This window comes from Pongo pygmaeus, chromosome 4 (genome assembly GCF_028885625.2).
Source record: "Pongo pygmaeus isolate AG05252 chromosome 4, NHGRI_mPonPyg2-v2.0_pri, whole genome shotgun sequence".
In the NCBI taxonomy this organism is placed as follows: Eukaryota; Metazoa; Chordata; class Mammalia; order Primates; family Hominidae; genus Pongo; species Pongo pygmaeus.
In genome coordinates, this window is record NC_072377.2 from 124,889,645 (window position 1) to 124,904,788 (window position 15,144).

General features: G+C 34.8%; 1 protein-coding gene across 2 annotated transcripts in view; it reads left to right on the plus strand.

Annotated features, from left to right (window-relative positions):
• PRR16 (proline rich 16) overlaps positions 1-15,144 on the plus strand; it is a 217,985-nt gene that overhangs the window by 62,007 nt on the left and 140,834 nt on the right. Inside the window, exons 2-3 of one of the 2 annotated variants that reach the window (XM_054489499.2) lie at positions 1,029-1,127; positions 2,364-2,436. The exons of the other annotated variant lie outside the window; for it this stretch is intronic. The gene's annotated coding sequence lies outside the window, so the exon portion shown is untranslated. The remainder of the gene's footprint in view (positions 1-1,028; positions 1,128-2,363; positions 2,437-15,144) is intronic. 2 annotated transcript variants of the gene reach the window in all.

Sequence of the window (15,144 nt, forward strand, 5' to 3'; positions counted from 1 at the left end):
CAGGTAAGTTACATATGTATACATGTGCCATGCTGGTGCGCTGCACCCACCAACTCGTCATCTAGCATTAGGTATATCTCCCAATGGTATCCCTCCCCCCTCCCCCATTTTTTAATGAGGCAACAAATTGATTATGATTATTAGGCAATGATAAGTTTTGCTCCCTGGTTCAACAATTAAAAAGAAGAAACAACATTTTTGGACAGGTGTTTCCCCAAGCAATAACAACAGATTAAACCAGATCTGAAGAAAAAAATCGATTTAATTCATTTTTGGCTAGGAAAGGGGCCGAGAAACAGTTAAATCCACAATCTCAGATCTAGTCTTTCTGTTCTGAGGTGGAAGTTTACCTATGGTATGAGCTGCAAAGTAACTATAGGTCATTCAACTGTATGAGCTGCAGAGTTGAATAACTCCCACGGGTACTGTGGGTCTGGATAATAAAGATCTCATCCTGTGGTCAGCTCCTTGTCATTAATATGTAAGCTTTGCAGACTTTTTCCTTTTCATACACCAGATTCCATTCCACCTGTCTTCTCCTTCCCAGTAAGAACACGAATTAGGCCATCTTAGCCTCTTGTTGTCATTTCTAAATCTATTCATATCATGACTTTCAGATCTGTGTTTAAATAAGCATTTATGTTATTTAAATATAATTGTATGCCATTTCTTTCTCTTTCTGAATTTGGAATACATTTCTGTGCCATTTATATTTTCCCCTCAGGCAACAAATCCTGGCAATAACATGAATTATTGCCGTTCCCTCCTTCACTTACTCGTGTTATAGTGTATTACTGAGCTCAACTGTGTGTCCAGCCCTGGGTAGGGAACATAATTGGTAGTAGAGCCACTGCCACATGTATCAACTCTGCTCTCTACCAGAGATTGGAAATCACAAAATAATATTGTCTGGAAGTGCAATAGTTGGTTAAATCACACTCTTAAAATTTTGAATGCCCTGATCTCTGAAAAATCACAGCAAAGTAAAAAGATGAAAGAATATACAGTAATTATTTGTTGTTTCCCAGCATTCTGAGACTGTGTCTACGGGATTTCACCATGTTGGCCAGGATGGTCTCAATCTCCTGACCTGCCTGGCTCGGCCTCCCAAAGTGCTGGGATTACAGGTATGAGCCATCACTCCCAGCCCTTCCATAAATGTTTTAAGTATACAATATATTGTTGTTGACTATAGTGGCAATATTGTACAGCAGATCTGTAGAACTTAGTCATCTTGTTTAGCTGAAGCTTTATGCCCTGTGATTAGTAACTATTCAATTCTCCTCCCCCCAGGTCCTGTTGTTTATCATTCTACTCTTAGATTCTATGAATTTGACTCTTAGATACCTCATATAAGTGGAATCAAGTAGGGATCAGCAAACCTTTTTTGTAAAGGGCCAGATAGGAACTATTTTAGGCTTTGTGTCTGAGAGGCAAAATCACCAATATTCGTATAACAAACAAATTTCCACAAATTTTAATGATGAAATTCAAAATAATTGAGTCCAACTTTTTGTACATAAGTCTACTGATGAGAGTAACTGAGTTCTTTATTGGTGTGGTTAATGTTTTCCTTAATTATTGGTCAAACATAATGTTCCCTATCATCAAATTGATTGCTAATGTTCAACTGTAAAAGCTATTCTTAGAGCTTATGGGCTGTACAAAACCAGGTGGCAGGCCTGATTTGGCACACAGCTGTGGTTTGCTGACCCTGGTCTTAAAGGATTAAGAAAGCAGGAGAGCTCTGAGACATTCTGATCAAATTAACATGCCAGCAAGTAACAGTTTAAGTAGCCTCAGGCTAATTTTGAGTTATGGAGTGAGAAGTATAGCTGTAATAGTGTCTGGACATATTTAGATGTAGAGTGCAATTGGAAACAAAATTTGGGAATATGCATGGGTTCCTGATTTCTAAAAGAAGGTTTTTGGATCTACAACTGAATTTCCTTTCGCTTTTTACACTTGCATGAGCGTTCTGCAAAGAGGCTAGACAGGGTTGACAAATGCCTTCCTATTTGAGTGTTCCCAGATATTGTGGCTGTTTTAGCAGAAGGGAGAGAATACATCAAAGGCAATGCCAAATGATGCTCATCTCAGTTCCTCCCTAGAAGTACATGCTAGCCTGGAAGGGAAATTGACAATAAGAATGGAAATTAACTTTGCCTTATGTATATGCCTAATGTAAAAACAATATGAAGAGGTGAAGGGAAATCCACAGATATTCCCCAGATTCCTTTCTTATAGTTTTTAAAGATCCCAAATTGAGTATTTGGTAAATACTAGTTTAGGTAAAAGTTAGAATGGAGAGGTGTACAGAAGTCTTAATAGTGATAGGATGTTTATATCCTCCTGTCATGCAGTGATGAACATCTTATGATCCTGGGATGGATAGAGAGAGTGTCATTTACCTGCTGCTGTGGCACATTCTGAAAGGTAGGTAGAATGGAGAAATCAGGTCAATAAATGGAATCCAAATATGTCATCAACCAAGACAAAAATACTTAGCTTTTTGAACTAAGTCAGCACCATGGAGAGTCAGAGGGAGGAAGACAGAGAGCAATAGTTGAGGAAAGTCAGGTGAAGTGTGGTAGATTTGGTGTTACCTTACGAAGACCTGCATTTCAGTGCAATTGAATGGTGATTGCCAGACACATTCTTTTGTAGGACTCAAGATACTGACCAGCTCTGGCAACTTTGCCATATTCTGGTGATGGGGTAGAGAAAAGAACCTGACATAACAGGGATGCTATGGAAAAGGAGAAAATGGGGAAAAATGTGGTATCTCAGAGGAAATACAAATAATCTGTAAATCAATTATGAATTTGAGCTCATTGAAGGCATCCAAGTTTCCAGCTGAGCCTTAGGGATCCAGTGCAGAATGGGGAAGGATGGGGACCTCAATTTTAAGAGTACAAAGGAGCTATAGTAGAGAGCCCAAATCCAGAGGTGATTTATGGAAAGTTCAGTCTGAGCACAATGCAAGACCATGTTTTACTCCTGAAGCCTGAGAGGCAGGCTGAGGCAGCTGTCTAGAGACGGTTGACAGTCCCTAACACCCACACGCTGAATGGGGATGGACATACTGATGAGGAGTACAGGAGACAGATTATTATGGATTGCACAAATATCTAGAATAGTTTTGATGTTCTTCATAAGCTAGCTAAAACTATGAGCCCTTGTGAAAAGAGGCAATGTTTGGCTTACCCTGCCACAGATTTACTTGGCTGGTATTTTGTATCTTGAGTGGAAAATCATATTTTTCCATTTAATTAAATCATTATTTTTTTATGATTCAATTTTTGTCTCCTCCCTGAAAAACAAACTTAATCTCAACTTAGCAGCATTAGTTCTTAATATGTATTAAAACAGTACACTTCCACTGATGAAGAACAAGGCAACCAATCTTTACTATATTTGCTTTCCTCTTTATAGCATTAATTGAGAACCCACTAAATACCAGGTGATATGCTTGGGTTATAAAGATAAATATGACATGATTTCTGAATAAAATTGCTTTAGAAATTTTGTTAATTATGTTATGATCACTACTAGCGAAGAGATACATAAAATTGGTGCAGAGGCACAGGGGGATAGTAGCTACCTATTTTTTTCTTTCTGATAGTGTTCAACAATGGCTTATTGACAACTCAAATCATGTTTTAGACCATAAGTGTACTAAAATGATGTATGATGTGTCTTTATTTTTAAAAAGTATCTGTCTCTAAAACAAAAATTTGATTTTTCCTCTGTTAAACAACGAGAACACTACATAACCTTCTTGGTTATATAACAAACTCTGGTGATATTTATCTATTTGAATTAAGTGCAAAAATTCCTGCTGGGCATTTACTATCACAGAGTGCATCAGCTTTCATGGCTTGAGAACTGTTCCTGTTCAAATCAGCTTGATGAGGGGTGAAATAGGACAGGGAAAAAATCCTTAAACATCCACTTGAAAAATGTGGCAAGGAAGGTAAGGACAAACTTTGGTAGTGACTGTGAGTCTAAGGATTTAAGAATAGAGTATTTTTAACCCCTTTTGTTGGTTTGTATTAAAATAGAATAATTGTCAAAGGTTCTAGTTACCATGGTAACTTACCATATTTCAAGAGCATGTAAGTAAAGTCCCTCTTATAAGACCAGAAAATATTAAACACAATACAACAGGCTTTTTTTTTCTTTTTTAACATTAACTTTTTTACTACGCAAAAATAATATAAAATTGAGTTTTGGGTGCTGGGAGGAAATGAGAAAAAGAAAGTGCGTTGTAACATATTTGTTTCACTTTTTATGAAGTTTATATTCTTAAAACAATTTTTCTGTCATATAGCAAGCTAACAAGACCTATTTAAGAATCAAGTACACACATTTCTCATGTAAAAAATGTTGACCTTGTAAATATGCTACAGACATATATATGTGTGTGTGTGTATATATGCAGTGCTTATATATATAGAATATATAATATTATATATTAGCAAGGAATTGTGCTGTTTTACCTGAAGTGTGTGTAAATATATATATATATTTATATTTATATTTTACTACACACACTGCGTGTAAAACAGTTAGCACAATTCTTTCCCAGAGTAAGCCCTCAGTATACATGAATGTCAGTAATTCTCTACTTGCCCAATCTCCTTTTCCTTCTGACTTCTCCTCTCTTTTTGTTTGTCCATCATTCACTTTCTTTCATTATATCTCTGTGTACTTTTTGTTTTGTAGTCCCCCATATTGCCTCTTAATTTCTTTTTTGTTTGTTTCATTGTTTTCCTGTAAATACTTTTGTTTTTCTTAACTGATTAAAAAATTAGATTAAGTGTGAGAGACTAGCATGAAACTAGTGCTAGGATAACTTGATGGTCATAAAGCAGCATATTGTTAAAACAGTGTAATTGAGCAGCATTTGATTCTGGATGAGGTGAGGTATAGGAGACATTGGGAAGATGGGTAAGAGAAAGGGACAGTAGGGTGAAATTAGTTCAAAGGAGAAAGGTAAAGGTTATTTGAGGGATAGGAAAGAGACTGCCTGGCATCACTCAGGGTGGAAGTTTCTGTTTTCTCATCTAAGCCAGGAAGCTTAAGACAATCCCTGCTACCAAAATAGTAGAAGGATTTAGTATGAGGCTTTATTTGAGTAAGATAGAATCTTACAATTTTACCTATGTCATTTCATGAAGTGCATACCTTAGTGCAACAAAAGTTAGAAACAGAAATAGATATACAGTTGGTAAAAATAATTGAAATATAAAAGATATGCACTGGCAGCCTCTTCTTTCTGCCAGATCAAACATTCTCATTGCTTAGCTTGACTTTCTCTGTATTCAAATTATACTAGCTCGGAAAACTAGGTAGTTTAAAAACCCAGATTACAAGTTGTCTGTTCCCATGCATAGGAAGTAAAACTGTCCACCATGAACCTTTGTAGAATATAACATTTTTTCCCTCTTTAGTGATGGTAGTTTTATGGCAAATGATAGGTTGCCATATTTTCCTTTTTAGTGGTGGTAGTTTGATGGCAAATGACTTAAATTATCCTATTGTTTTACCATGGATAGGGTTGTTTAGGGGGAGTAGCTCAGATCTATAAAAGGATAGTTTGGGGGAGCTTGCTGGCTTCTTCCACACCCTGTAAAGCCCCAGACAGCCAGGGGTCATTGTGACCTAAATGCAGGATGAGCTGTAGTGAGATACAGCATGCCTGGTATCCAGCTTTTCATCCATAATGCCAGTCACTCCCCAATAAACGGAACCAATCAACTGATGCATTCATTCTCTAGCAGGTCATTCCAGGTAAGCTACATTTGTGGTGTTTTCCTGTATGAAGTTAGTTGACTCTTTTGATTTCCATCTTCCTGTTTGTATCTTCATTTATTTAGGTGGCTTTGTTTTTGACATTTTGCCATTGTCACTATCTAAATGATACTTCACAACTCCCTAGATTGGCATGCATTTGATAGAGAAGAACACAAGCAAAAATCACAGAAAAGGAATATCTCCTAAGCAGAATGATAAATTATAAATATTTACTCTGTACACATATATTTAAATACGTAAATATGCTACAAAGCATAATTAACTTATTGACATAACTGCTGAGCTATTGTATAGTAAGTTGATGAGACAGTGATACAAGTGTTGTTAATTAGCATGTAATGCATTGAAGACAATGATATCCAACTTGTTAATAGTTAATTAGAGAGCTAATGATAAAGAAGCTCTATTAGAAATTCCCTTTTTGGTTATGTTTGGGCTCTCTTCTCATATTATGAAAAAGTTAGCATGAATTGCATTTTTTTATCAACAGAGAAAATGAAAATAAAATTTATATGCTGATTGTACAATATGTTCTCAAAATCATAAAATCCTATGGGTTGCGATCCAGGGAAACTAATGTTGCCCAATTCCTTTCTTAGGCAAGATTACACAGCAATATGCTTATCCGGCCATGCCATTTTAGGTAAAGATATGATACAAGTGTTTGGAAAATTTTCTGTATTTATTACTTATATATAGTTTGTTTAGGAAAACTACCTATAGTTCCTTTGAAGGATATTAAGATAATTTTTCTCCTTGAATTTACATAGTAGTCTTTAAAATTATTTAAGTTTATGGGCTAGCTTTTATCAAGCACTAGTAGGATAACTATCCCTGAGTGCTATGGATGTTAAATAAGAAAAAAACAACAAAATTTACACTCCTTTATAGATATAATTAAATTAATTAGAATAATATTTGTTGAATCTTATATGACATCAGACTTTATAGGAATTCTTAATAATTTCATTTTTCTGGTTTTGAGAATTTTCCTAATACAAACCATTGTTCCTTGGACTAAAGTGGTTAAAAGTCTTATAATGTACAATATTGCACTTAAGGATCTTAGAAGAAATTTGAAATATTCAGTTTTCTCTTTCAAGAATATTAACTTTATTTTTTATTAGGAAGCATACAGGATTTTATTGGAAATTTTATTTTTTAAGAATCAACTTTTAATTGTATAAGAATTTTTAGGAAAAAATCCACATACTAGAGAAATGACAAAGAAGCAAAAACCTATCCCAAAAGCCATTTAACCCCAAAAAGTAATTAGTAACTTTCTGTAAATGTCCTTACAGAAACTTTTCTCTATACTAATAAAATGAATAGAATGAGTGGACCTGGGTAATGTCACTTTACCTTTTAGTGCTTCTGGGTCATTCTAGCTCAGAGCAGTAGTTTCTCTGAAGCCACAGGCAGATTATTTCTTCCTTGCTTTTTCATCCCCCCTTCATCTCTGGCTGTTTCCACCTTGGGGGGCTATGGCAACTGCACTCTAGGTGTCAGATAGAAGATAATAGGATAGTTTACTCTATAATTCATTGTTCCTGCCCTTTTGGAGTGATCTAGAGTTCTGAAGAGAAATTTTCATGTGTTTTCTCTTCATCCACTGAATACATCTTCAAGGAATCAAATTTAGTAATTACAAATCAACCTAATCTTCCACATGAAATATTTATTGGGTGTCTATTATGTGCTAGGCATTGTTGTAGGGACTTGGAGATATATCAGTAAATTAAGCAGACAACGATTCTAGCTCTGTTGGGGCTTAAAATTTAAAAGGGGAGATGGACATTAAACAATAACCATAATACATCTGTAAATTATATAGCATTTTAGAAAATGATAAGTACTGTGAAAAAAGAAAGGTGAACTGGCATGAAGGGGATTTGAGTGCTAAGGCAGGGGTAGGGATAAGTGCTATTTTCAGTAGAATAATTGTGGAAAACGTGGTGCTTGAACAAAGATTTTAAGGCCAGGGAGTTGGCCATGTGACTATCTTTGGGAAAAACATTCTATCCAGTAAAACCACCAGGGAAAAGTTTCCAAAGCAGGAGCATGCCTGGTATATTCAAGGAAGCTTGTGTGGCTGAAACAGAGGGAGATGTTTTCACTAGGAGATGAAAACAAAAAGGCAGCAAGAGTCTGTCCACTGGCTGTTGCAGTCCTTGCAAAACTTTTAACTTTTCTCGGAGTGAAATAGGGGACTACTTCAGACTGTTAAGTAGAACAACACATGATCCGAATTACATTTTTAAAGATCATTCTAATATTTGTGTTGAAAACAGCCTGCAGGTAGTGAGAAGTGGCTGGGTGCTGGTTATGTGTTGAAAGTATAACAAGGCTTCCTGAGAGATTGGAATCCAAGGTGAATTCAAGTTTTGTGGCCTGAGCATTTTTAGGTGCCTCCATTAAGATGGAGAAGGCTGCATGTGGGACAGGTATGGAGATAAATCAGGAGTTCAGGTTTTAACAGGTAGAGATTGAATTGCTTATTAGACATCCACATAGACATCTTGAATAAGCAATTGTATAAACAATTTAAGAGCTTGTGGCAGAGATCTGAAAGAGAGATATAAATTTGGTTGCCATTGGCAAATGGATACTCTTTATTTAAAGCCATAAAACTAATGAGATCACTAAGAGAGAGAGAGCAGATTGAGTCTGGGGCATTCAGCATTAGGAGAATGAGTACCTGCCCCACACACATCTATTGGTTTTTGAATATCTTAAAAAATATTGTATTATATATAATATATTATAAATAATATATAATATTATAAATAATATATTATATATAATATAATATATAATATTATATGTAATATATATTATAATATATATTATAATATATAATATTATAAATATTATATTATATATAATATAAATAAAATATTATATTTTTCCTTTATCTATTACATTCCAATATTCCTTCTTTGATAATATGTATATATAAGGGATATAAATGTGCTATTCACAGCACCTAATAGAAATGCTCATGTTAGACTCAAGTCTAACAACTGTTTTACACTCTACTGCACTTAAAGTATCCTATTGTATCTTTTTTGTATATATCATTTTATAGATGGAATGTATCTTTTTTGTGTATATCATTTTATAGATGGAATTGTGAATCTATCTGTACTTAAAAATGTATTATCTGTCACCTTATTTCTATCTCTGACCTTTTTCTTCTCTCCTTACACACTCAACGTAAGTAACTCCACCATTTTGTTTTCAGTATATTTCTAAAGATTCAGTGAATTTCCAAAGATTGTCTTAAAACATATCTTTATAATGTAAAATCTTTGCATGTTTGTTGCCTCTATGTATTTAGACGTGAGCCTCAACTGGCCAAGTTAGAGAGGAGAGAAATACAGTTTCTTAAGTCATGTAAGTATGTGTAATATAAAAAAATTTACATGAAAGATTTTGATTTTATTGGTAGTTGAAGTGTTTATTGTTTTAGAAATGACATTATATTGAACTAAATATTTTATCAGGACTTTGCAGGGCATAATTATTTTTAAAAGTATGTATTGTGATGAGTAACATACATGCATCTAAATAATGTAATGAACCAGATTGTAAGGGATATGTAATTGAAATGATTATTTGAATTCACTTTACACGTGTGTGTGCGTGTGTGTGTGTAAAAGCTTCTGTGAGGATGCTGTTGTCTATTGCTTTGCTCCTGTCCTCAAAGTCATGAATAGCGTTGCAGATTTTCGCAATAATTTATTTACTGAGTATTATCATGATGAAGAATAATATGTTTTGTAAGATATTTTTAAAAAACTTTTTATTTTGAAAGGTTTTTAATCACAGAGAATTTGTACAATTAGTAATTGGAATTCTTGTGTACCCAAATTCCTCAAATGTTAATATTTTACCAATTTACTTTATTCCGTCTTTCTTACTCTGTAATTGTTTTATCAAAACATTGGTAGTAATTTGTATACCTGATGCCCCTTTAACTCTTAACTATGTTTGTGTACAGTTTCCATAGAATAAGGACTTTCACTTACATATAACAACAACACACTTACCAAGATTAAGAAACTAACACTTCCTGGGTGCAGTGGTTTATGCCTGCAATCCCAGCACTTTGGGAGGCCAAAGCGGGAGGATCGCTTGAGCTCGAGAGTTCAAAATCAGCCTGGCCAACATGGTGAAATCACGTCTCTACTAAAAATACAAAAATTATCCAGGTGTGGTGGCTCACTCCTGTAATCCCAGCTATTTGGGAGGCTGAAGCATGGGAATTGCTTGAGTCTGGGAGGCGGAGGTTGCAATGAGCCAAGATTGTGCCACTATACTCAGCCCGAGTGACAGAGTGAGATCCTGTCAAAAAACAAACAAACAAAAAACTTGGCCAGGCACGAGGGCTCACTCTTTTAATCCCAGCACTTTGGGAGGCCGAGGCAAGAGGATGTCTTGAGCCCAGGAGTTCAAGACCAGCCTGGGCAATATAGTGAGATTCCATCTCTATTTTAATAAAAGAAAGAAATTATTAAAAAAGAAATGAACATTTATACAATACTATTATGTGGTCTATAGACCTTTGCCAAATTTCACCATTTATCTCATGTTTAGTCACTAACCACACATCATTTACTTTCATTTAGTGACCAACCTTGTTTATAAAATATCACATCAACTAGTGCTGGTGTTTAGTTACAGAATTGTGATAGTTGGCATAGTTAGTTAGCAAATGACATTGTGTGTGTAACCTCTCTGTGATCAGCAGAGTGAGAGTTCTTACTGCTTGGATCTCCTTAGTAACCAATTGATTTAAATATTAGTGATGCACTCACTGATTCCCATAATGCTGGGAACCTAGCAATAGAATTCACAAGTAATTCATCTATGGAAGCAGTAGTCATCTATAAACCTCAGCTGCAAAAATTTGTGCTGGTTGTGGTCACCTCTTTTTTAGTGCTACAATATTGCACATATTTTCTATTACAATAAACTTTATAAAGTTACTTTATTTTTCCAGTTAAATATTTGACACTATCTAGTTCAAAGACTTGTACAGATGAAATGTCCGAAAATGTCTCCTCTTTTTTTTTAAAAAAATGAAGTGCACATATACATTGTATAGTTTACACAAAACGTATATGAATGAATGAAGAGAAAACATGTTCATGAGAAAGGATGGCAGTTTTGTTACGTGGAAAAAGGTGTGATATATGTTTACATTTTAGTACATCTACCTCTGTCCTCATTGGGCACTGATGAATTAAGTCAGAATACTAGGATTACCTACTGTCTGCCTTTTATCCACTAATATAGGCCCCTTTTCTTTAAGATTTACTTAGATTAATGTTTTTAATCTGAGCGATTAGCACTGTAATGTGATTGATAATTATTTGATTCAAATATAATTTTAAAAATATACATCATGGAATACTATGCAACCATAAAAAAGAACAAGATCGTGTCTTTTGTGGGAGCATGTGTAGAGCTGGAGGCTACTATCCTTAGCAGATTAGCACAGGAACAGAAAACCAAATACTGCATTTTCTCACTTATAAGCAGGAGCTAAATGTCGAGAACTCATGAACACAAAGGAGGGAACAATACACTGGGATCTACTTTAGGATGGAGGGTGAGAGGAAGGAGAGGAGCAGAAAAAATAACTATTGGGTACTAGGCTTAATACCTGGGTCATGGAATAATCTGTACAACAAACCCTCAAGACATGAGTTTACCTATATAACAAACCCGCACATGTACCCCGAACCTAAAATAAAAGTTAAAATGTTAACCATATAAAAATCCCAGAAAAACATTCATTTATGAATTGAATTTGAATACATGGAAAATTACAAGTATATTTGTTTTACTAAATTAACTCTTAAAATAAAACTTTCCCTATTATGTCTGGGCATATATTTAGCACTTTTGAAAGAGGTGTTATTAACTAGACTAGGGTATAATGTTACATTTGCTTAATTTTCCACCATATAAAATTCCTCAATTACTACAGTACACATGTTGCATACCAGGCAAAACTCAGTGAATCTCCAGCAAGTATTGCACAAATGTTACCCATACCAATATAAAAATATTTTATTCATTGTACTAGTGGTTATTATTATATTGGAAGCTTCCCCCCACCCCCAACCCCCACACCAATTGCTATTAAGCTAAATGAGCTGTATTTGGCCAAGCAAGATTATAGAATTAACTTGCCCATGACTGAAGTTAAAGTGCTATTAGTGGAAGTGAAATGAAATTGGAGACAGCAAAAAATAAATTGTTTTTAAACTTTCGAATAATTTTGTAGTCAGAGATGGTGACCCATATAACTTGGAATTTTTAATGTTATTTATAATATAAGCATAATATTAAAAGATATTTTGAAACATACTTTCTGCTAAATAAAGAGATTAAGACTGAGTTGTCTATTCATTGATTTCATTTATGTTGAATACTTAATATTTAGAAAATACAAGCAAGTTATTATTGTTTCCATTTTAAATTTGAACAAGATATTTCTACCATCCTCTTTCAAGCTACTGGTTTAGTTTAATTGATAAGTATTCTGAGATTTTTAAGAGAAGCTCTTGAGAAAACATAGCATTTTCAGTTGTATATCTGTGAGTCAGGATTTGTCACTACTTTGAAACCAAAATGGAATCCACACGTAATTTGTCTATAGAAACAGCAGTCATCTATAAACCTCAACTGCAAAATTTTGTTGTTAAAATACATGTAATTCAATTTATTGGATACACATACTGCAATTTCGAACTTACAAACATTAATATATGCTATTAAAATGCCACTTTTAGTGGAGATTTAGGGGATCAAATAAAGGTTTCTTCTGTTAAAACATTTTGATAACTGCTTGGTGGCTTGAATTTCTCAGAAATAAAAGAAGTACAGGTCTACAGGGTGCTTTTATAAACTGAAAGCATCTTCAGCATTTGCATTAATGTGTTGCAATTGCAGAAAAAAGAAGGTTGTCCTTGCTTCCCACACTCTCCTAAATGGTTCCAAATAATCCTGTTCTTTAAGGTATCAGTCATCTGAATTACCTCACTGCTCTCTTTCCCAGTAGTTATAGTTGGGCCTGGAGTAGGATGAGCATGTGCAGCCTGCTTAGGGCTACTGCTGGGAGAAAGTGTTGGCTGCTGACTAGCAATTGCATCATGAGTTTGTTCCCTGGAGGAAGATTGTGAAAAAATGGGTGAAGTAAAATACAGAGAAAGAAAATTGGTATGAAGGAAAATGGCTAAATTAGGAGCAGACGAGACCACTCCAAGGACAGAGAAGGTACTTGGGCTGCTGAGAAAACAGAAAGGAGTGGCTCAGTATGGCTGTTAGCATTTTGTGAAATTTCTGACAGGCAGCTTTGAGGCCATTTCTACACCATAAAGAGAAAAACTGATGGAGGTTCTCATGAATATTTTCTTTTGAAGAATGCTAGGTTTTTAAAATCATGGTATTGACAAAACAAAGAAACAGTAAATATTATTTTATAATAATATTTTTCCTGGAAGATTAAAAATATTTTAAATTAATATCAAATATTTAAAATAATAACAACAAAGAAACCAAAGCCAAGAAGTAATGCCCACAGATATTCCAAAGGATTTTAATATAGATTTTATTCTGAAATTTATTTAAATTACTCTTAAATAATTATTGAATAGCCATCTAATACTTTAGTGGATTTATATGTTATCTTCAGGAAAAATTTTGCTGTGGATGGGAAGAGGGTGAATAATAGAAAACAACCTATCGGGTATTATACTGATTACCAAGTGACAAAATCATCTGTATACCAAACCCCTGAGACATGCAATTTACCCATGTAACAAACCTGCACATGTGCCCCTTGAACCTGAAATAGAACTTGAAAAGAAAAAAAAAAATGCTATCCGTGTCAGTAAAAAAGGGTGTAGGAAGAGCATTTTGAGTCATGAGATTCTTGTATTATTCATTGGTTAATGAGTATTTAAATTATCAGTTGTGTATAATGTAATTGGATGTTGTGAAAAGCACTGTATGAATATTAGTTTTTTTTCTTTTTTTTTGGATGAGTAGTTAACATGTGTAATGGTAGAGATGACTGAGTCATTTTTAGAGCCTATTGTGTTTTATATTATAGGTTCTTGCTGTTTCAAAATCCCTTTTTGGTTGAAATTCATGCCTGGCACTTTTAAAGCCTGAGAGTACAGCTGCCTTTCCAGAGGCTCATACCTGGGTAGAGCTTGCCACGTTCTGAGTTTATTTTGAAACCAATTTACTTTTGGTGAACCTAACAGGGCTTCTTATTTCGATGGTTCATTAGACAGAAAAGACAGCAGTAACAGTGTTTTGTTTTATTTTATTTATTTTTTAAATTGAGCAAAGCACATTTACTTACACATTCTATTTTTTTGTTCTTAGAGATCCTCCCTTCAGGCCAGGACACAAATTCTCAGCAGGGCAATTGCAGAGGTCCCTGAGGAACCTCTTATCTGTTTGCACACAGCAGCTAGATTGTACGTTTTTGAATTCAAATCTAAAAATGTCTCTTTCCTCCTTAACATGATTTTCGGGCTTGGTCTTGCTTTAATCAGAAAATTTGAGGTTTTTAGGACACCATCCAGATTTCTGTCTCAAGTCCTTATAAGGCCCTATGTGCCCTGGCCGGGCCTCTCTTACCAGATTTATTTTGCACCATGTGCCCCTAGGCAGTTAGTATTTTGGTCATGTAGCCCTGTATACTTTCCCTTGAAAATATGATGTCCCTTCCTGTCCTGGACTTTAGATAGGTGGTATCGCCCTCCACCTTCCTCTCTCCTTTGGTCTGTCCTGACCAACTCTTTCCTATCCTTCAAGACAATCTATTTATGCCTGGTGTTCCATTATTGGAACGCTAAGCATGTGGGAGTTATTTATATCCTATTGCTCAAGGTCATCGCCAAGGTCTGATTGCAAAAATTCCAAAAATTGCAACCTCAGGCATAAATGGGTTAAAGAACTCAGCCTCCTAGTGACCACAGAATAGATCAACACTCTCTTTTTGCTCTTAATATTATATACTGCTACTTTCTAACATGTGTCATATCACAACTGTAATTAAATTATTAATTTTGTGATTGGAACTTCATTTTCAGCCCACCCTGACAGAATGTAAGCTCTGTTGAGGCACGTGGAACAGTGCCATGAGCATGGGGATATGCAACAAATGCATTTAGACGTACACATACACACATACATGTATTTTATAAAGAGATTCTTTAGAGGTCTTATAATTGATTGCTTTAGTATTTGAGGCAGGACAGAGGTAATACAGACTAGATATATAACAATAAATGA